We start from the raw sequence: 24,083 nt of genomic DNA on the forward strand, positions 1-24,083 counted from the left end.
CACACAGCACAATGCCACAGATGTCGTTCAGTGTGCATAAGACAAAGACCATTCTTTTTTCTGTGTTGTGGCAGATATGTGTGGGCTGGCACGATAAAATACAATTACCCATGGTCATCACAGGTGTTGAATTCCTCCGAGATCCATGCCTCATTAATTTTTAGAAATGTTAGGTAGTCCATAGTCCTGAGCTAGGCGAGTGCGATTATCGGTCACAATCCCCCCTGCTGCGCTGAACGTCCTTTCGGACAGGACGCTCGACGAGGGGAAAGCCAAGAGTTCCATTGCAAATTGTGCCAGCTCTGGCCACAGGTCAAGCTTGCACACCCAGTAGTCCAGGGGTTGCATGCTTCTCAGAGCGTCCACATCGGCCGTTAACCCAATGTAGTAGGACACTTGTCGGTGTAGCCGTTCCCTGAGGCTGAATCTTGAGGGCGGCTGTCGATGGGTTGGCTGCAAGAATTATCTCATATCCGATGTGACCAACATATCTTCAAACTGCCCTCTTCTTGCAGGCACAGTAGGATTGGTACCCACACCTGTGGGTGGAAATTCTTCTGCCAGCAACAGCAGAATGCAGCATCTCTCGCAGCAAGGCCTGGAAATACTGCATTCTGACAGCCCTCTGTGATGCTGGTAACATATCCGCCATTTTGTGTTTGTATTAGGGGTCTAAGTATGTTGCCACCCAGTACTGGTCCTTGCCCTTTATGCTTTTTATACTGGGGTGCCTCTTCAAACACTGGAGCATGAAGCCCCCATTTGCACTAAATTGGAAGTGTTGGAGCGCCCTTAAACCTGCTCATCGCCTAGGAGAATGTCGTTCTCGGTCTCCTCCCCCCAGCCACGGACAACACCATGGATCCTCAAAAAGTTTAAAGTCCCCCTCAAAGCCTGCTCTTCTTGCTCCTTCTCCTCCCAGCCACCATCCTCCTCTGACTCCTCTTCAGACTCCTGCTGACTTGTCTCAGGTGGAGTAGCCCCCCCTGGGAATTCATTCAGCATTGCAACTTCCTCATCCTCCGACTGACCAGTTTGGTGATCTCATCAAATGGCCGCAGAAGTCTGCATGCATTGCGCATGAGCAGCCACTGGCACGGTGAAAAGAAACCAAGCTCAGCAGAACCTGTCCTGCTGCAGAGTTCGTACAGGTAGTCATTAATGGCACATTGCTACTGGAGCAGCCTATCAAGCATATACAAGGTGGAGTTCCAGTGCGTCGGGTTGCCACAAATAAGACATCTGATGGGCAGGTAGTGTCGCCGCTGATTGTCAGCAAGGCGAGCCACGGCCATGTAAGATATTGAAAATGGCCAGATATTTTCCTGGCCTGCTGCAAGACGTCCTGGACCCTGGGGTGTTTAGCAACAAATAGCTGCACAGCTAAATTCAAGAAATGTGTCATGCACGGCACGTGTGTCATTTTGACCTGTTCCAGCGCGCTCAGCAGATTGGCACCGTTGTCGCACACCACTTTACCAACCGTCAAATTGAGCGAGGTTAGCCACTGATCGGCCTGTGACTGCAGGACTGGTGTGGCTCTTGGCTTCCAGGCACAACAGCCAGAGCACAGCATGGCAACGTCTCACCTGGCACATTGAATAGATTCTGGGGAGCTTGGGGGGTGCAGCAAAAGAGGCGGTAGCAGTGGAAAAGGAGGAGTCAGCCAAGGAGAAGACAGAGGATGGAGTAGGAGGAGGAGAAGAGGCAAGCGTGCATGCAATCCATGGAAGTAACACCAAATCCACACAGATGCCACGGGTTACATGCTTGACGGCCATCAGAAGATTCACCCAGTGGGAAGTAAAAGTTATGTACCTTCCCTGCCCATGTTTGCTAAACCACGTGTCTATGGTCAGATGTATCTTGGCACCGACACTGTGTGCCATAGATATATTCACTTGCTGCTGAAAGTGGCCATATAGCTCTGGGATGCCCTTCTGGGAGAAATATTTCCTTTCGGGGACCTTCCATTGCGGTGTGCCAATGGTCAAAAATTTTAGAGAAGCCTCCAACTCCACTAGTTTATATGGCAGTAGTTGGCGGGCTAGCAGATCCGACAAGCCAGCGGTCAGCCTTTGGGCAAGAGGGTTATCTGGCATCATCAACTTTTTACACTTGAACATTTGGGCCACAAAAGCCTGCCTTCTGCCAGATAAATGCGACGGTGTAAGGTGGAGTGGAGGACAAATGGGAGGAGAGAGGAGAAGAAGAAGATGCAGGACGTGGAGCGCCGGGAGTGTGTCTTTGTGGGTTGTGACGGCGTTGCCCCCACTAGGCTTAGTGATGAGAGGCCAAGTGCCTTCTTAAGGCGGTCGTCCCTAGGTGAGTGTTGGACTTACTGCGACTTATACGTTGACAGCACAGGCTGCAGATGGCAAGACTATTGTCAGCAGCTGACACGTTAAAAAAAGCCCACACTTCGGAGACATGTGCCAGCATCTTGGGAGCACAAGATGTGACCATGCATGGTGGATGACTCGTTCCAGATACATTTGCAGTCTGCTTTTTGCCTCCTGTGCACTGCGAGCTCTGCCTGCTTCTCCTCCTTCTCCCTATCTGCTGCTCCGACTCTCCCTCTGAATTCCCTTCCTCTTCCTCTTTTGTGGGCACCCACGTGACGTCTATTGACACGTGATCATCATCACCTTCACCACCACTGACATCTCGGAGTAGGCAGCAACAGTGGGGACCACCCTCCTTGGGCTGATCTGGGTACCGTTGTCAGACCGCTGGGTGGGCCGCTGCCTCTTCCTCATCCGATGCCAAGAATGGCTGCGCATCTGTAAGGTATGGGAATGGATGGGAAAATAATTCCTCTGACTCGAGTGGATGGGCTATGGTGGTGGTGTCTTTGGGGGTGCACACAGCAGAGAGTGAGGAGGGTGCAGATACAGAGGATGAGGAGGGTGCAGAAGCAGGTGTATCGCAGGCCTCAATCAGTATTTGGTGGAAGCAGGTATATCAAACCCCTTAATCAGTATTTTGTGTTAGCAGGTGTATCGCAGGCATCAATCAATATTCGGTGGAAGCAGGTATATTAAACCCCTTAATCAGTATTTTGTGAAAGCAGGTGTATTGCATGCCTTAATCAGTATTTGATGGAAGCAGGTATATCAATCCCCTTAATCATTTTTTTTGTGGAAGCAGATATATCAATCCCTTAATCAGTATTTTGTGGAAGCAGGTGTATCGCAGGCCTCAATCAGTATTTGGTGGAAGCAGGTATATCAAACCACTTAATCAGTATTTTGTGGAAGCAGGGCATATAGAACCCCTTAATCAATATTTGGTGGAAACAGGTATATAGAACACCTGAATCAATATTTGGTTGAAGCATGAATATCGCACCCATCAATCAGTTTTTTCTGAAAGCAGGCATATTAACCGCCTCCGGATCGCCTAACGAAGGATTGCGGTCCGGAGGCTGTCGATTCATTCCTCCTTGACGCTCGGGTGCGTCATCTCGCAAGACGCGAGATGGCGCGCATAGCAGGCCCGCGCATGCGCATTGTGGGCCGGCAAAAGTCGCAGGAAGAGTTCGTCACCAGCCTGCCAGCCAATGATCATCACTGGCAGGCTGGTGATTTTCAAGAAAACGAATCACAAGCCAGTTAACACATTATATTTATAAATATAATGTGTTAAATGGCGTCTGTGCTCCTCTGCTGGTCCTTTTCGTTGGTTGGTCCCAGCAGAGGAGCACAGATCACTGTAAGTGCACAAACACCACACATTTAGCCCCAAATCACCCCCCCATCACCCCAATTAACCCCTTGATCACCCCTGTCAATCACTAGTGAAAGGGAAAAAAGTGATCAGTGTAAACTGTCACTTTTTCTTTTTCACTAGTATTGACGGTGAGGTTTTAGGATAGTTTAGGCCCCTTTGTTAGGTAGTTAGTGTTGGTTAGCGCTGAGCCCACTGCACCGCAGTCATTGATTCGCTGATTAGCGCATCTCTAATCAGCATTGGTATCTGATCTCAGTCAGATCTATAATAGTATTAGTGTCACCTTAGCTCACCCTCCACCCAAAACGCAGTGTTTGCCCGATCGGTCGCCCACACGTGCGTTCACCCACGCCCGCCCCGCCGCAGTGACAACATTTTTTATTTTTTTATCACTGCACAATCACTTTACAAGCGCTGCGGCGATAAGAAAATCAGTTTTTATATTTTTTATCAATCGCAGCGGCTTCCGGTACTTCGCTAGCCTCCCATTTGTAAGACAGGCTTGCTTTTAATCTTGGGTAGTCTCAGGGAATACCCCCTAAATTTTGTTGACCAAATGGCAAGTAAGGGGTATTCTTCTGAAGAGGCCTACAGGCTTCTGACCCAGTCCAGTGAGGAATGGGAACCCTCATCTGACGAATCCAGCGGGTCAGAATACAAACCTGTAGAAGCAGTGGCAGTCTGACCCAAAGTTCGGACGATGAGGTTGAGGTCCCTGTTGCTAGACCACAGGTTGTGCAGGATCCGCTTCAAGGGCAGCAGAGTGGGGCTGGCGCCGTCGGATTACGCGGTGAGGCATACACCACAGCGCAGCCCATCCTGTACCTAGTACCAGCACTGCCGTAGAACATGGTGAAGTGGCGAGCACCAGAAGGGCAGTTGAAGCTGGTACGGTGGCACGTGCATTAGTTACCCCACCGCAGCCACTGCACAGACAGGCCCGTAGAGCCACTAGAGTCCCTGAGGTGCTGGCAAACCCTGATTGGCAGCCCCCAACTTCAGCCGCACCAGTAGTTTCCCCTTTCACCGCCCAGTCTGGAGTTCGGGTTGAGTCAGCTCAGATTTGATCGGCACTGTTTTTTTTTTAGCTGTTCTTGACTGCGGAGCTCTTGGACTTAGTCGTGGCAGAAACAAATGTAGTAGGACACTTGTCGGTCTAGCCGTTCCCTGAGGCTGGATCTGGAGGGCGGCTGTCGATGGGCTGGCTGCAAGAATTATCTCATATCCGATGTGACCAACATATCTTCAAACTGCCCTCTTCTTGCAGGCACAGTAGGATTGGTACCCACACCATCTGCATAGACGAGTCCCTTATACAATTTACCGGGTGCCTTGGCTTCAAACAATACATCCCAAGCAAGCGCGCCTGGTATGGGGTCAAATTGTATAAGCTCTGTTAAAGGGCCACAGGCTATACGCACAAATTTCGAGTCTATGAGGGTAAAGATCAGACCCTGGAGCCGGTCGGTTGCCCTGACTACCTGGGGAGCAGTGGAAAGACAGTCTGGGACTTGGTGTCACCCTTATTTGGCAAGGGGTACCATCTTTATGTGGACAATTTCTACACAAGTGTGCCCCTCTTCAGGCATTTGTTCCTAGAACAGATTGGCTGCTGTGGCACAGCGCGACCTAGTCGCCGGGGCTTCCCCCAATGGCCGTTACCACCCGTCTTGCAAGGGGGGAGAGGGCTGCCTTGTGTAATAAAGAACTGCTCGCGGTAAAATGGAGAGACAAGCGTGACGTTTACATGCTCTCCTCCATTCACGCAGACACGACAATCTAAATTGAACGAGCAACCAGTGTCATTGAAAAGCCCCTCTGTGTCCACGACTATAATTCGCTCATGGGAAGGGTGGACTTCAATGACCAGATGTTGGCTCCTTAGTTAGTTTCCCGACCCACCAGACGCTGGTGTAAGAAGGTGTCTGTATATTTGATTCAATTTGCTATGTACAATAGTTTTGTTCTCTACGGTAAGGCTGGGAGAACAGGATCCTTCCTCAAATTTCAGGAAGAGATCATCAAGAACCTCCTGTATCCAGGAGGTTCCGTGGCCCCATCCACCAGTGTAGTGAGCCATCTACACGAGCGACATTTCCCCAATGTCGTTGCTGGTACCTCAACCCAACCGTCACCCCGAAAAAGATGTCGTGTCTGTAGCAGGAGTGGAATAAGGCGTGACACCTGCTATTTCTGTCCTGACTGCCCTGACCACCCTGCCCTATGCTTAGGGGAGTGTTTCAGGAAGTACCACACACAGGTACACTTAGCATAGGGATTGCATCTCAAAGGACAGGCACACAGGGCTATTAGGGCTCATTCACTCACAGCTGCTGCAAACCTCTCCTTTCGCCTGGGACAAAGTGCATAATGCACTTCGCCACATCTTTGGGCGATTTGCGCTTTGCACATTGTCCCATTGGGAAGGAAAGGTTTGTCCTATAAAGGTAAAAAAATAAAAGAAATCACCGGTAAGCAAAAAGTTAACGTTCTGTTCAAAAAGTTTTATAAAGTTTATATGTTCCGTTCAAATGTTATATAAAGTTAATAAATTAATTGCGTTGCGGCCTGGTTTTTTCTTTTTTTTTTTACCTTCCAGGTGGACCAACCGATCGACTAGATGCTGCACTGATGTGCATTCTGACAGAAGCATTGCGCTGTTGTCAGATTACACACAAGTCGGTGTATGCGGCGCTGCAAGACGAGATTTCTCCTCTGCAGTAAAAGATACGTTTGCCGAGGCATATGAGCTGAGGGGGCGGCAGTGTTCATATGCTTTGGCAAACACTTTGTATATAAAAAAAATTAAAAAGAATCCCGACAATAATTTATTCATCAACATCGATTGATGTGAATGGAGCAATCGGGTTTGCCAGGGCATACGAGCTAAGTGGGTATGGATGTTGGGCAGAGCTCCTATGTCCTGGCAGACGCCTTTCCCCTCCTTTTTTTTTGGCAGAGATTTTTTCATCCACACTGATCAATGTGAATGAAGAAATCTGTGCCGTTCATTTTTTCTTTCAGCCCAGAGGCTGAACGGAAAAAAAATATCTCATTACCTGTATGCTCAATATAAGGAGAATAGCAGAAACTCCTAATGCTGGCCATACATGTAATGATTGCGGAGACCCTCAAATGCCAGGGCAGTACAAACACCCCACAAATGACCCAATTTTGGAAAAAAGACACCCCAAGGTATTCGCTGAGGGGCATATTGGGTCCATGAAAGATAAAAAAAATTGTCACAAGTTAGTGGAATATGAGACTTTGTAAGGAAAATAAAAATCATCATATTCCGCTAACTTGTGACAAAAAAAAAAAAATTCTATGAACTCGCCATGCCCCTCATTGAATACCTTGGGGTATCTTCTTTCCAAAATGGGGTCACATGTGGGGTATTTATACTGCCTTGGCATTTTTGGGGCCCTAAAGCATGAGAAGAAGTCTGGGATCCAAATGTCTAAAAATGCCCTCCTAAAAGGAATTTGAGCCCCTTTGCGCATCTAGGCTGCAAAAAAGTGTCACACCTGTGGTATCGCCGTACTCAGGAGAAGTTGGGGAATGTGTTTTTGGGGTGTCATTTTACATATACCCATGCTGGGTGAGATAAATATCTTGGTCAAATGCCAACTTTGTATAAAAAAGTTGGAAAAGTTGTCTTTTGCCGAGATATTTCTCTCACCAAGCATGGGTATATGTAAAAAGACACCCCAAAACACATTGCTCCACTTCTTCTGAGTATGGCGATACCACATGTGTGACACTTTTTTGCAGCCTAGGTGGGCAAAGGGGCCCACATTCCAAAGAGCACCTTTCAGATTTCACATGGCATTTTTTACAGATTTTGATTTCAAACTACTTCTCATGCATTAGGGCCTCTAAAATGCCAGAGCAGTAAAACTCCCCCACAAGTGACCCCATTTTGGAAAGAAGACACCCCAATGTATTCCGTGAGGGGCATGGCGAGTTCCTAGAACATTCCAAAGAACACCTTTAGGATTTCACAGGGCATTTTTTACACATTTGGATTTCAAACTACTTCTCACGCATTAGGGCCCCTAAAATGCCAGGGCAGTATAACTACCCCACAAGTGACCCCATTTTGGAAAGAAGACACCCCAAGGTATTTCATGATGGGCATAGTGAGTTCATGGAAGTTTTTATTTTTTGTCACAAGTTAGTGGAATATGAGACTTTGTAAGGAAAAAAAAATAATTCATCATTTTCCGCTAACTTGTGACAAAAAAGAAAAAGTTCTATGAACTCACTATGCCCATCAGTGAATACCTTAGGGTGTCTACTTTCCGAAATGGGGTAATTTGTGGGGTTTTCTACTGTCTGGGCATTGTAGAACCTCAGGAAACATGACAGGTGCTCAGAAAGTCAGAGCTGGTTCAAAAAGCGGAAATGATCATTTTTGTACCATAGTTTGTAAACGCTATAACTTTTACCCAAACCATTTTTTTTTATCAAAGACATTTAGAACAATAAATTTAGAGAACAATTTATATATAGACGTAGTTTTTTGGGAAAAGTTTACAACTGACAGTGAAAAATGTCATTTTTTTGCAAAAATTTAGTAAAATTTTGATTAATAACAAAAAAAGTTAAAATGTCAGCAGCAATGAAATACCACCAAATGATAGCTCTATTAGTGAGAAGAAAAGGAGGTAAAATTCATTTGGGTGGTAAGTTGCATGACCGAGCAATAAACGGTGAAAGTAGTGTAGTGCAGAATTGTAAAAAGTGGTCTGGTCATTAAGGGTGTTTAAGCTAGAGGGGCTGAGGTGGTTAAAGCCAGTACAAAAAATGCCCCTTATAACATGTGCCAGTACAAAAAATACCCTGTTATATGTGCCATTACACAAAATAACCCCCTTATAACATGTGCCAGTACAAATATGCCCTGTCCTGTGTGCCAGTACAAAAATAACCCCTTTTAGTGCCCCCCTTATATGTGCCAGTACTAAAATGTCCCCCTTTTAGTGCCTCCAGTAGAGCCAAAGTCCCCATAGTGCTCTCCCAATTTATAATAATGCCCCCCCATAGTGGCCCAATAGCATGCTGCCAAAAAAAAATATTAAACAAAAATACTTACCTAAACAATGCTGTCAGTGATGTGATGCCGGACATAGGCCTCTTCCAGTCTGTGTCCTGAGCTGTATGCTGCCTGGCTCAGATGGCACCAAGATGATGACGTCATCACACTGCCAGCACCAGCCTCTGATAGGCTACAGGCACCAGGCCTGAAGCCTATTAGAGGAAACGGTGGGGCAGGGAGACAGCACTCTTGTGCCCCGTTGCAGCATCCAACTACAGATGCAGCCAAGCTAAACTTGATGTTTAATGTGTTAAGTAGAGAATGGCAATAAAATGTTAACTGACTTTTCAATGAATTTCAATGGTTTTTGTCATGAGATAACTGAGATAACACTGTGACATGTGTTATCAGAGTCAATTTTAGCTTACTACATTTGTATCCTGAAATGGCGATACAGTTGAATATCAAGAGATGAGCACTTCCACAATAGAAACGCTCATTGCCTATTGGCATATTGCCACCCCCTAAATGTTGCTAGGTTGCCTCACCTTCGTTGGTGGTGTACTCCTTAACAGTATTCTATGTAGTGTGAGCACATGCAGTACTCCCTTCGTAACATTAACCTTCGTAACATTTGGTCACCACAGACTGGTGATATTAATATCCTAAGTTTAAAGAGGTTGACAGTATGTGATCGGTGGAGGAGGTCTGACACCCAGAACCCACACCAATTAGCTGTTTGAGAAGGCAGTGGTGCTCATCACGGCCTTCCCACATCTTTTTCCAGGTCAGTGACGATATGTTAATCTGTCATGTGGCCTAGGCACAGCTAAGCTCCAAGCTAGAGACCAAGAACAGCCAGTATACAATGTACGGCGCTGTGCTTGTTAGGCTGCAAAAAGGCCATGGCCCTCGCAGAAGCACCAGTGCCTTCTGAGAAAGCTGACCAGCAAGAGTCCTAGTTCTCAGACTCCCACCGATCAGATATCGATGACCTATCCTGAGGATAGATCATCAGTATTAAAATGTCAGAAGACCCTTTTAATGCTGTTTATCCCACTGCAGCATTATTATGAGAATATAATATATATATATATAAGTATATATATATAGTTGAAGAAAAATGGCGGCACTGGCTCAAAGAACAAGGTTTGGGTGCACGTCCCAGGGGAATAGGCTCCTTACCCCAATAAACGGATCCAGAAAAAAGAGTGGGACTCCAATGGATAAAAGCAAGTGAACCTTTTATTCACCCAGGTGGTGCAACGTTTCGTCTCTAAACATGAGCCTTCTTCAAGCAAAGATACAACTCAAAAGACAGCATTATATAAGTGAATCAATCTGCATACCAAACATGTGATCACACTCCACCCAGTGGGTGTGTTACAAATTGTGACGATGATGTAATGAAACAATGTTAACATATAATATTAAAAGTGTTGACATATAATAATAAAAGTGCAAATCAAAAAAGGAAGAGACATGAACATACATGTCATATACATTATAAGCATGGTAAACAAACATTGTCGATCAGAAACACAGAACTAATCGATCGGTGTGTCCACATACCCTGCCCTGGTGAAAACCTGCCACAACCACGGGAACCACGGTTCATGCAGAAATGTCACCAAAGTCACCTAGTCACCATCTTACCCGAGAGGGATGTCCTCTTGTAGGTACACAGATGCCACAGAGTGCAGGTAGCATGTTGAGAAATTACATCATCACGGCTGTTGTATCGAAATAAACCAATCCCACAGTGCTCGACAAACCAGGCACAATAAAATATAAAAAAGATACAATAAAAAGTGAAAACAAAATACAGAGCGTGTAGAATGACCTTCTCCTGGACAGTATTCTGCGACCACTTCAGCCATACTTGCCATCCCTCCTGGTATTGAATATATGTGATCTATGTGAAATAAAGAGAGAAAGAGGAAAAAATTATTAAAGCAAGAAAAAATTGAGCTATATAACTCTCCTAGTGTACAGGGAGTGCAGAATTATTAGGCAAGTTGTATTTTTGAGGATTAATTTTATTATTGAACAACAACCATGTTCTCAATGAACCCAAAAAACTCATTAATATCAAAGCTGAATATTTTTGGAAGTAGTTTTTAGTTTGTTTTTAGTTTTAGCTATTTTAGGGGGATATCTGTGTGTGCAGGTGACTATTACTGTACATAATTATTAGGCAACTTAACAAAAAACAAATATATACCCATTTCAATTATTTATTTTTACCAGTGAAACCAATATAACATCTCAACATTCACAAATATACATTTCTGACATTCAAAAACAAAACAAAAACAAATCAGTGACCAATATAGCCACCTTTCTTTGCAAGGACACTCAAAAGCCTGCCATCCATGGATTCTGTCAGTGTTTTGATCTGTTCACCATCAACATTGCGTGCAGCAGCAACCACAGCCTCCCAGACACTGTTCAGAGAGGTGTACTGTTTTCCCTCCTTGTAAATCTCACATTTGATGATGGACCACAGGTTCTCAATGGGGTTCAGATCAGATGAACAAGGAGGCCATGTCATTAGATTTTCTTCTTTTATACCCTTTCTTGCCAGCCACGTTGTGGAGTACTTGGACGCGTGTGATGGAGCATTGTCCTGCATGAAAATCATGTTTTTCTTACCTTGCAAACTTCTTCCTGTACCACTGCTTGAAGAAGGCGTCTTCCAGAAACTGGCAGTAGGACTGGGAGTTGAGCTTGACTCCATCCTCAACCCAAAAAGGCCCCACAAGCTCATCTTTGATGATACCAGCCCAAACCAGTACTCCACCTCCACCTTGCTGGCGTCTGAGTCGGACTGGAGCTCTCTGCCCTTTACCAATCTAGCCATCTGGCCCATCAATACTCACTCTCATTTCATCAGTCCATAAAACCTTAGAAAAATCAGTCTTGAGATATTTCTTGGCCCAGTATTGACTTTTTAGCTTGTGTGTCTTGTTCAGTGGTGGTCGTCTTTCAGCCTTTCTTACCATGGCCATGTCTCTGAGTATTGCACACCTTGTGCTTTTGGGCACTCCAGTGATGTTGCGGCTCTGAAATATGGCCAAACTGGTGGCAAGTGGCATCTTGGCAGCTGCACGCTTGACTTTTCTCAGTTCATGGGCAGTTATTTTGCGCCTTGGTTTTTCCACACGCTTCTTGCAACCCTGTTGACTATTTTGAATGAAACGCTTGATTGTTCGATGATCACGCTTCAGAAGCTTTGCAATTTTAAGAGTGCTGCATCCCTCTGCAAGATATCTCACTATTTTTGACTTTTCTGAGCCTGTCAAGTCCTTCTTTTGACCCATTTTGCCAAAGGAAAGGAGTTGCCTAATAATTATGCACACCTGATATAGGGTGTTGATGTCATTAGACCACACCCCTTCTCATTACAGAGATGCACATCACCTAATATGCTTAATTGGTAGTAGGCTTTCGAGCCTATACAGCTTGGAGTAAGACAACATGCATAAAGAGGATGATGTGGTCAAAATACTCATTTGCCTAATAATTCTGCACATAGTGTATACACAAAACACTGAGTTACATCTAGCCTAACACAGGAGGCAGACCAACCCTCACAGAATATCACTGGGATTGTACTCTTGTGGATCCAGTTGGACAGCTTGAAACCCAATGGTCTAAATGTAGAGTACAATCCCGGTGATGTTCTGTGAGGGTTGGTTTGCCCAACTTTTAAGAGGAGAACAACTGTTAAGAGGAGACTGTGTGAATCAAGCCTTCATGGTAGAATATCTGCTAGGAAACCACTGCTAAGGACAGGCAACAAGCAGAAGAGACTTGTTTGGGCTAAAGAACACAAGGAAAGGACATTAGACCAGTGGAAATCTGTGCTTTGGTCTGATGAGTCCAAATTTGAGATCTTTGGTTCCAACCACCGTGTCTTTGTGTGACGCAGAAAAGGTGAACGTATGGACTCTACATGCCTGGTTCCCACCATGAAGCATGGAGGAGGAGGTGTGATGGTGTGGGGTTGCTTTGCTGGTGACACTGTTGGGGATTTATTCAAAATTATGAAGGCATACTGAACCAGCATGGCTACCACAGCATTTTGCAGTGGCATGCTATTCCATCCGGTTTGCGTTTAGTTGGACCATCATTTATTTTTCAACAGGACAATGACCCCAAACACACCTCCAGGCTGTGTAAGGGCTATTTGACCATGAAGGAGAGTGATAGGGTGCTGCGCCAGATGACCTGGCCTCCCCAGTCACCGGACCTGAACCCAATCGAGATGGTTTGGGGTGAGCTGGACCGCAGAGGGCCAACAAGTGCTAAGCATCTCTCGGAACACCTTCAAGACTGTTAGAAGATCATTTCAGGTGACTACCTCTTGAAGCTCATCAAGAGAATGCCAAGAGTGTGCAAAGCAGTAATCAAAGCAAAAGGTGGCTACTTTAAAGAACCTAGAATATGACATATTTTCAGTTGTTTCCAACTTTTTTGTTATGTATATAATTCCACATGTGTTAATTCATAGTTTTGATGCCTTCAGTGTGAATCTACAATTTTCATAGTCATGAAAATAAAGAAAACTCCTTGAATGAGAAGGTGTGTCCAAACTTTTGGTCTGTACTGTATATATATATATATATATATATATATATATATACAACTTATTTTTCGCTTAATAAGACGCACCTGATGATAAGACGCACCTAGGTTTTTGAGGAGGAAAATAAGAAAAAAAATATTTTGAACCAAAAGGTGTGCTTTTGGTGGGTTTTGAACTAATGATGGTCTGTGGATGACACTATTATGGGAGATCTGTGGATGATGCACTGGTATAGGGGATCTGTGGATGACACTGTTAGGGGGGTATCTGTGGATGACACTGTTATGGGGATCTGTGGATGATGCACTCGTATGGGGGCATCTGTGGATGACACTGTTAGGGGGGATTTAAGGATGGCATTGTTATGGGGATCTGTGAATGATACTGTTATGGGAGATCTGTTGATGACACTGTTATTGGGGGGATCTGTGGATGACACATATATAGCATCTTATGCTATATATGTGTCATTCACAGATCCCCCCCCCCATAAGTGTCCTAGTGTAAATAGTGACCCCAATACACCCAGCCTGCACACAGAAATCTTCATATGTAGTCATGAAATCCTAATTAAAGTAGCGCAATCCTCTTCAGTAGTACTTACTATCATACTACTGTAGCAGGCAGGCTGGCCAGCAGCGTAACGTCAAGCGCCTGCTCCTCCCACTTTATTAATGAATCAGGAGGAGCAGGTGCGTGATGGAGAGTGTGACATTACGCTGCCAGCAAGCCTGCCTGCTACGGTAGTTTGATAGTAAGTACTACTGCAGAGGATTGCACTACTTTAATTAGGATTACATGACTACACTTTACATATGAACATTGCTGTGCAGTACCCAGTGTAATAGAGTAGAGTGACTGCATCGGGCCCTCCCGCGAGTTGCAGCTCTCCAGCCCCTCCTCCTTCCCCGCTAATACATCGCAGGCTGCGCTGTGCAGCATAGTGGCCGGCGATGTATCAGTGTTAGCAAAGTAAAAATTGCAGTATTCGCTTTATAAGACGCACTGCCATTTCCCCCCGACTTTTGGGAGAGAAAAATTGTTTTTTATAAAGCGAAAAATACGGTGTATATATACACTCACCTAAAGAATTATTAGGAACACCTGTTCTATTTCTCATTAATGCGATTATCTAGTCAACCAACATGGCAGTTGCTTCAATGCTTGTAGGGTTGTGGTCCTGGTCAAGACAATCTCCTGAACTCCAAACTGAATGTCAGAATGGGAAAGAAAGGTGGGCTACAACAGCAGGAGACCCCACCGGGTACCACTCATCTCCACTACAAATAGGAAAAAGAGGCTACAATTCGCACAAGCTCACCAAAATTGGACTGTTGAAGACTGGAAAAATGTTGCCTGGTCTGATGAGTCTCGATTTCTGTTGAGACATTCAAATGGTAGAGTCCGAATTTGGCGTAAACAGAATGAGAACATGTATCCATCATGCCTTGTTACCACTGTGCAGGCTGGTGGTGGTGTAATGGTGTGGGGGATGTTTTCTGGGCACACTTTAGGCCCCTTAGTGCCAATTGGCCATCGTTTAAATGCCACGGGCTACCTGAGCATTGTTTCTGACCATGTCCATCCCTTCATGACATGACAATGAGTTCACTGTACTAAAATAGCCCCCACAGTCACCAGATCTAAACCCAATAGAGCATCTTTGGGATGTGGTGGAACGGGAGCTTCGTGCCCTGGATGTGTATCCCTCAAATCTCTATCAACTACAAGATGCTATCCTATCAACATGAGCCAACATTTCTAAAGAATGCTATCAGCACCTTGTTGAATCAATGCCACGTAGAATTAAGGCAGTTCTGAAGGCAAAAGGGGGTCCAACACCGTATTAGTATGGTGTTCCTAATAATTCTTTAGGTGAGTGTATACATATATATATATATATATATATATATATATATTCAATTACAATAGGGAATTCCAAATAATAAAACCTGCAGTTAATTGTTTTAGAAACTGTAATTTTGATAGCTCTATGCTGTGATTTAATTCCATTTTAGCCATGCAGTAGTGTTAATTTAGCAGTGAACCATTGTACACTTACCTCTAAAGGTCAACTGAAGAAATGCTATTTATTATCTTTTTAAAAGTCGTGCATAATGATAATTGCAATCCATAAGAAAAAAAAAAGCTGATAAAAATATATGCTCTATAATGCTGTACTGAATATGATAAAATGCTGAAGCTCTGCTCTCATTTGCATCCCTATTCATTTAAATTTAAATAGCTTTACCAATTCTGTTGGCATGCAGGAAATGTGACAAATTGGTAGAAATGTCTATTTACCACAACAGTTCTTATGGAATTGCTTTTAATCGAATTGCTTTCTAAATTAACTGGTACATAATCATGAAACAAATATGTTAAAATGTTAGAAACAAAAATTATTAACTCGTCTCTTTAGGTCAGGTTGTTTAGGTCAGGTCACTATTTAAAGTGGTTGTCATCAGCTGATGTCACAGATCTGGCATCAGGAGTACTGTAGTACTGTGAGTTAAAATTGTTGATTAAAAAAAATGTTACAAATGGACAGAACGGGTCTGGCGGAGTGGAAGGCACTTTTTATTAGGAATTCTCAGCTCTAGCTAATACAGAGCATCCCCATTGTGTTAGGGGCCCCCTGTGCCCTAATAGAACATGTGTATACTGATTGTCATAACACTTATATGGAGGCATATAGTTTTTTTCTAACAGATTCATATAGGATAGGTGACAAAAAACATGGGTCATTGAAGCATGAGGGTGGATTTACAAGTGGCATCATTTTACGCTGCAAACAAATCTGCCATAAAATCTGTACATTCAGATTTTGATGCCACAAATTTCTCCTAATCCACATTAAAACGTCATGATTATTATTATTTATTTTTTTCTCTGGCAGAAAATTATGCCACATGTGCATCCACCCTTGCTCCTAGGAGAGAACATGGAGCCACACAGATGTACCAAATGAATGCCCACAAAGTGCCTAGTGCTTACCATCAAATAGTGTTTTTACACAAGGATTTGCACTGTAAATTATCCACGAGTCATTAGGCCTTATTATCAGGGATTGCCACATGCATAAAGCCACATACAATTATGCTCTGATGTTTCATACATGGCAGGCATAAGCTCAGTGGCGTACATACAGGGGTCGCAGTTGCCTATGGACTCCCTTGCCCCGCGCAGCCATATTGCGCCGCTCAAGCTGCTTGCAAAATGTCCGTCATGCGCCTCCTGCCCCGTCTGTCTGCTCCTTCCACTTTATGAATGAAGCAGGCAGGCGGGGCAGGAAGCGCATGACGGAGGGAGAGATGTCACACTGCACACAGGCAGCGCAGCAGCAGAAGGGCGGGCAGCGGCGCTCTAGTTCGGCTGCCCACTGCCAGCCATGTGAGGAGTGGTGGCAGGAGACTTGTGGAGCAAAATATCCTGCAGCAGAATTAACTTCCAGAAGGTAGGAGCTGTCCCCGGTGTGTGCACAACGCCGGGCACTGCACCGGCCCCGACGCAAGTGTCCCTGCCTCCTCCCTTCCCCCCACTAATACATTACTTTACTAGAAGGCACTTATGGTGATATCTGTGGAGGGCACTGTTGTGGGGGGATCTGTGGAGGGCACTTATGGGGGATATCTGTGGATGGCACTGTTATGGAGATATCTGTGGATGACACATATATAGCATAAGATGCTATATATGTGTCATCCACAGATATCCCCTATAAGTGCCCTCCACAGATATCCCCCATATGTGCCCTCCACAGATATCCCCCATAAGTCCCCTCCACAGATATCCCCCATAAGTGCCCTCCACAGATATCCCCCTTAAGTGCCCTCCACAGATATCCCCATAACAGTGCGTCATCCACAGATATCCCCCATAACAGTGCGTCATCCACAGATATCCACCATAACAGTGCGTCATCCACAGATATCCCCCATAAGTGTCATCCACAGATATCCCCCATAAGTGTGATCCACAGATATCCCCCATAAGTGTCATCCACAGATATTCCCCATAAGTGCCCTCCACAGATATTCCTCATAAGTGCCCTCCACAGATATCCCCCATAAGTGCCCTCCACATATATCCCCCATAAGTGCCCTCCACAGATATCCCCCATAAGTGCCCTCCACAGATATCCCCCATAAGTGCCCTCCACAGATATCCCCCATAAGTGCCCTCCACAGATATCCCCTATAAGTGCCCTCCACAGATATCCCCCATAAGTGCCCTCCACAGATATCCCCCATAACAGTGCGTCATCCACAGATATCCCACATAACAGTGCGTCATCCACAGATATCCCCATAGCAGTGCGTCATCCACAGATATCCCCCATAGCAGTGCGTCATCCACAGATATCCCCCATAACAGTGCGTCATCCACAGATCCCCCATAACAGTGCGTCATCCACAGATCCCCCCATAACAGTGCGTCATTCACAGATCGCAGTACAGAAGGATTGCCATCCAAAATCGGCCTTTCCCGCACAAAGCTGTACTGTTCGGAGGCATGTTGGGTGAATGGTAGGGGAGGTAGTGGGGGGGAGTGGAGGCCTGTTGTGGGGGGGGGGGGCAGCCGCGGGTTGGGGGATGGAGGGGGCCCCATAGATCAGTTTTGCATCGGGGCCCCATGGAATGTGTGTACGCCCCTGCATAAGCTGTTCTGTTGGCATTCCATTTACACATCAGCAAGAGATTTTAGACATTTAATTAAAAGAACAAGAGAGGACAGAGGGGAAAACATGATAATCCTAATCCTCCCAGTCCTTCAGTTCTCATTCAACCTTCAACAAAAAGACTTGACAGTGTTTGCCCTTCCAGCACAGACAGGATTAAAATAAACAGGAAAAAAAAGTGTGACACTGTTACTCTATTATATGTTGAATAAAGATTTTATTTTAGAACTTTTCATGTTTAGTTTGATACACTAAGGGTACGATCAGGTTTCTGCATGCAGTTTTCAAAAAACAAAATCAGGAGTGGACCATTAAAGGAGAGAATGTATAATGAATAGATACATCTTCTCATTTTTGAATTTACTCCTGGTTTGGGCTTCCAAAACTGCATCAGAGAACCTGAATGTCTGTCCATACCCTAACAGGTGAAAAAAACATATTTGATGTATTTCCAATTTTTGTTATGTCAGATACAGTACCAGGTAGATACAGCATGTGCTCGAAACTCATTACTACCACCAATAATGCTTTTTAACTTGGGATTAGTGTTGAGCAAGATTGCTCGGCCGAACACCAGCAACTTAAGCAGGGAGGAATCATGACTTCAGATAAAAAAAAATGACGAATATGCTAAAAAACTAATATATACCACTATATTGAATATAGTGCTATATATTTGTTTTTTAGAATATTCGTCATTTTTTTTTCCATCTGAAGTCATCATTCCTCCCTGCTTAGGTTGCTTGTGGGCCAAGGACTCATTGGCTCACAAGCAAGAAGCAGGGAGGAATCATGTGTTCAGATGGAAAAATGAAGAATATTCGAAATAACGAATATATAGCACTATATTCTAAATATTCGCAAATTCTCGAAGTGGCGATATTCGAGATAAAAATTCGTGCTCAACACCACATGCTCATGCATGATCGAACGTCCTCATCCCGGGGACACACTCTAGATCTCCACCATTTTGTTTAAGGGTAATCTTTTGGGCAAATATATATACCTTTAAACATCTTCCTTATTCCATACTCTTGTATCCAGCTATTCTATAGCCCAGCATAACAGCTTCCTTGTTTTCCATTATATCACATATTGTATTCCCAACAATAGAAAAATCATATTATAGCATTATTTACAAAGTTGTAGTTATATGTAACATACATTAAGTTCACCTGGTACAGCAATATGAATACACAAAGCCACAAGCAATGTAAATTATCCACGAGTCATTGGGCCTTATTATCAGGGATTGCCACATGCATAAAGCCACATACAATTATGCTCTGATGTTTCATACATGGCAGGCATAAGCTCAGTGGCGTACATACAGGGGTCGCAGTTGCCTATGGACTCCCTTGCCCCGCGCAGCCATATTGCACCGCTCAAGCTGCTTGCAAAATGTCCGTCATGCGCCTCCTGCCCCGTCTGTCTGCTCCTTCCACTTTATGAATGAAGCAGGCAGGCGGGGCAGGAAGCGCATGACGGAGGGAGAGATGTCACACTGCACACAGGCAGCGCAGCAGCAGAAGGGCGGGCAGCGGCGCTCTAGTTCGGCTGCCCACTGCCAGCCATAGTTATATGTAACATACATTAAGTTCACCTGGTACAGCAATATGAATACACAAAGCCACAAGCAATGGAGGACAGGGCACTAACCTACCATACCCCCAGTTACCCTAAATTCAACATTTAAAGCTACTTTCACACTGGCGTTTGAGGGTCCGCCTGTGAGATCCATTTCAAGGCTCTCACAAGCGGCCCCAAACGGATCAGTTTAGCCCCAATGCATTCTGAATGGATGCAGATCCATTCAGAATTCATCAGTTTGGCTCCTTTCCGCCTCCATTCCGCTCTGGAGGCAGCGTTTTGGTGTCCGCCTGGCGGTGCGGTGCCGAACGGATCCGTCCTGACTTACATTGTAAGTCAATGGGGACGAATCCGTTTACATTGACACAATATTGTTGCAATTGTAAACGGATCTGTCCCCCATTGACTTTCAATATAAAGTCAGGAGTCCCTATTAATATACCATCGGATGGTATATTTTAACTTGAAGCATCCCCATCACCATGGGAACGCCTATATGTTAGAATATACCATCGGATTTGAGTTAGATCGTGAAAACTCAGATCCGACAGTATATTCTAACACAGAGGCGTTCCCATAGTGATGGGGACGCTTTAAGTTAGAATATACTAATAACTGTGTACATAACTTCCCCCTGCTGCCTGGCACCACCCGATCTCTTACAGGGGGCTGTGATCTGCACAATTAACCCCTCAGGTGCTGCACTGGCCACCAATGCTTTTAATACTGGGGAGGGGGGGGCCGCACTGGCCACCAATGCTTTTAATACTGGGGAAGGAGGGGGGTCTGGCCCCTGTTGCCTGGCAGCACCCGATCAGGGGGCTGAGATCCGCACAATTAACCCCTCAGGTTCTGCACCTGAGGGGTTAATTGTGCGGATCACAGCCCCCTGTAAGAGATCGGGTGGTGCCAGGCAGCAGGGGGCAGTTATGTACACAGTTCTTAGTATATTCTAACTTGAAGCGTCTCCATCACCATGGGAACGCCTCTGTGTTAGATTATACTGTCGGATCTGAGTTTTCACGATAGTGAAAACTCAGATCTGAAAAAGCTGTTATGAAGACGGATCCGCACTGAACGGATACCATCGTATGCATTTATAGGTGCGGATCCGTCTGTGCAGATACCAGACGGATCTGCACCTAGCGCAGGTGTGAAAGTAGCCTAAGCCTTTAGGCTTCTGATATATATGAATGCATAATATGTGGGAAACTACTACTGATATTTTAGCCATACAAAAATTTACATAAATTATAATATTTTATATATTCTAAATATATAATAATATGTGTAACTATATTATGGCTAAAAACTAATATATATATATATATATATATATATATCCAGAAAATCACAGGGCAACACTCCTAGCTTCAAGCAGTTCAGGTGTCAGCGTTATCCCCTTGGTCCTGGGGTCCAAACACAATCCAAATAAATATAACGCAGCACTCCTTGGATAAAAAAAAGTGAAAAAATTTGATATTTATTCAACACATGTTGATACAGGCAACGTTTCAGCTCTCTCACAGAGCCATTATCAAGCCAAGTGAAACATACAATAAAGTGACTGTGCATATATAGGAACATTGCAGGAAGTAATCAGTGCTAATTTCCTGATTAGTTACACACTGGTGCATATAAAAACTCAGTAAAAAGAAAATTCATTCTCATGTGACAATTCATGGTGTAGCAGCCTTCTGACGCTCTCAGGTAAAGTGATTATCCGTGATTATCTTCAATTTCTTAGTGCTTCATGTAAAGTGCAATCATGCTTCACCCAATAGTGATAGTAGTTAAAACATCCATGGCTTGCTCAATCACAATTCACACCTGTAAGAAAAACGCAGATCACAGGAATCCATAAGCTTCAGTTACCTTGTGCTCTCGCCGTGCTATATCAAAGATGGAGCATCGCTCCATCTCGGCGTGTCACTCTGCTTACTGCGTCTGCGTTACCCTCGTGGAGTAGGCCATCATGAGCTCGTGGCGGGTCAGTATCGCAACAAGCGAATGTTTGACTCCGCCTCCCACCCTGTATATCACAGGACGAATCATTAGAGAGGCCAATTGCCAGTGTCCCATCATGTAGCGACTCCATGCCATCCATCACTATATACATTAAATCTACGCAGCCAGGCGCTACTTGCACTGAAGACAACAGTAACAACTTTGCAAAGACACAAGCCTAGGGTATAAAATCATTGTAATCGTTACCTATATTCTATTGAGGACTAAAAATAATCTTAATCACTATCTATATCACCCACCCAGATTATTTCCCAGTGTATTTAGCAAATAGGCACTTGCATCCATATACTTGCACATTAAAGTCTCTCTGTAATAATGGTAACTATTAATATTATAAGGTAACTGAATAGGATAAAACCTGGATAAGCAATCTCTCCTGTAGGTGTCCACAACTCACAATGAGTAACTGCGGAATATAAAAAATACCAAAATTAAGTAAAACAATCCTTATATCATAAGTATCATATACACTAACTCTAATGTCGCCAGAAGCCTGGGTCGCGGCATATTGAGGGCTACCTCCTGCATCCCTCAATTTATCATTCCAGAGGTCACCCTAAATTCTATATTTAACCCTTTGGGTTTAAGTGTTTCCAAACGAAGGATCCACCTAAGTTCGCATTTCTTTAGGAGGGACACTCTATCTCCCCCCCCTCCTCGGCATGGCAACATGATCAAGTATCATAAACCTCAGTTCTTGTTCTTTATGTTTATACTCACTAAAATGTTTGGATACCGGAATGTCTTTCCTCTCATTTCTAATACTGAATCTGTGGTTGTTCAAACGCGTCTTTACGTCTGTGGTTGTCTCTCCCACATACAGCAGCTTGCAGGGGCACCACAAGACGTAGATCACCCATGAAGAATCACAGGTGAGGTAATGTCTAATTGTACATTTTTCTCCTGTTACTGGGTGTACAAATTCCTTCCCTTTTTGCATCAGTTTACAATTTACACAATTGAGGCAAGGATAACTGCCGTTATTTTTGGTCTTAAAGAAAGTCTGTCGTATGCGTGCTTGTTCTGGAACACTAGTCCTCACCACTCTATCTTTAATAGTAACATAGTACATAAGGCCGAAAAAAGACATTTGTCCATCCAGTTCGGCATTTTATCCTGCAAGTTGATCCATAGGAAGGCAAAAAAAAACCTGTGAGGTAGAAGCCAATTCCTTCCCGACTCCAATCAAGCAATCAGAATAACTCCCTGGGTCAACGACCCCTCTCTAGTAGCTATAGCCTGTAATATTATTACGCTCCAGAAATACATCCTTCTATACACCCTTATTATGCGTCCTTCCATAGGACATCAAAGGAGCCTCTTTAAAAGCTGACATATTAGGGTAACCACTCTGTAATATACCCCAATGTCTCCTGATGATTTGTTCCACCTTAGAGCTATCTTCATTGTATGTGGATACAAAAGGTATCCGGTTGGAGCTTTGCTTAGGGTGTGATTTTTTCACCTCCTCATGAGGGATTGATTTCACTTTATTAATGTGTCCCTTTACTAATGCTGTGGGATATCCCCTTTCCAGGAAGGAGTCCCCCATTTTTTACAAGGCTCTATTTAAATGTTCTTTCTCATCCACAATCCTTTTAACTCGTAGCATCTGACTATATGGGAGCGAATTAATCATCCTAGTCGGGTGACAACTTGCAAATTGTAGCAAAGTATTTTTATTGGTTTCCTTGACTTGCAAATCTGTATGTAACTGCCCACCCTTTGTGTATATCTGTGTGTCCAGAAATTGTACTCTTTCACTGGATGCCACCAATGTAAACTTGATATGCTCATCCATACCATTAAGGAATGAATGGAACTCCACCAGAGCATCCTGGGCTCCTGTCCAGATGAGAAACACATCGTCTATGTACCTCCACCACATAAGAACATGTCTATAGTAGGGAGATACATAGACAAGCCACTCCTCAAGAAAACGGACAAAGATATCTGCATAAGTGGGCGCGACATTTGAGCCCATAGCCGCGCCCACCCGCTGCAGATAAAATCTGTCCTGGAACCCAAAATAATTGCACCTTAGTGTAAGTTCCAAAAGATCCAAAAGAAAATGTTTGGTCTGCACAGAATACGTAGATCCTTCTAGTGCCCTACCCACAGCTCACAATCCCTCTCTATGATCTATAGATGTATAGAGGGACACTATATCAAATGACGCCAAAATGCTACCATCTGGTACTCTAACTGCTGATATCTTCTCCAAAACATCGCCTTTGTCTCTAACATATGATTTAGCCCCAATAGCAAATTCCCTCAAAGCTCTGTCCAAAAATATAGCAATATTGCACAGGATAGAATCCCTCCCCGAAATAATCGGGCATCCTGGAGGGTTGTCTAACCTTTAATGTATTTTGGGCAATACATATATCAATGGGACAACAGGCGATTTGACAATTAGA

This window comes from Bufo gargarizans, chromosome 2, assembly GCF_014858855.1.
Source record: "Bufo gargarizans isolate SCDJY-AF-19 chromosome 2, ASM1485885v1, whole genome shotgun sequence".
Taxonomy (NCBI): Eukaryota; Metazoa; Chordata; class Amphibia; order Anura; family Bufonidae; genus Bufo; species Bufo gargarizans.